We start from the raw sequence: 243 nt of genomic DNA on the forward strand, positions 1-243 counted from the left end.
TCTCTTCTCTTCTCTTCTCTTCTCTTCTCTTCTCTTCTCTTCTCTTCCAAAACCTTCCTTTCCCAAACCTTCCCAAACCCTCCTTTCCCAAAACTTCCCTTCCTAAATCTTCCCAAACCTTCCCTTCCCAAATCTTCCCTTCCCAAACCTTCCTTTCCGAAACCTTCCCTTCCCAAACCTTCCCTTCCCAAACTTTCCTCTCCCCTCCTCTCCTCTCCTTTTCTCTTCTCCTCTTCCCTTTTC

At 46.9% G+C, this 243-nt stretch overlaps 1 protein-coding gene across 1 annotated transcript in view; it reads left to right on the top strand.

Moving 5' to 3' along the window:
• The window catches only part of LOC113978553 (GDNF family receptor alpha-4), a 73,228-nt gene that overhangs the window by 68,135 nt on the left and 4,850 nt on the right, over positions 1–243 (top strand). The window lies entirely within an intron of this gene.

This window comes from Neopelma chrysocephalum, unplaced genomic scaffold (genome assembly GCF_003984885.1).
Source record: "Neopelma chrysocephalum unplaced genomic scaffold, ASM398488v2 Primary Assembly neopelma1_345, whole genome shotgun sequence".
Classification (NCBI taxonomy): domain Eukaryota; kingdom Metazoa; phylum Chordata; class Aves; order Passeriformes; family Pipridae; genus Neopelma; species Neopelma chrysocephalum.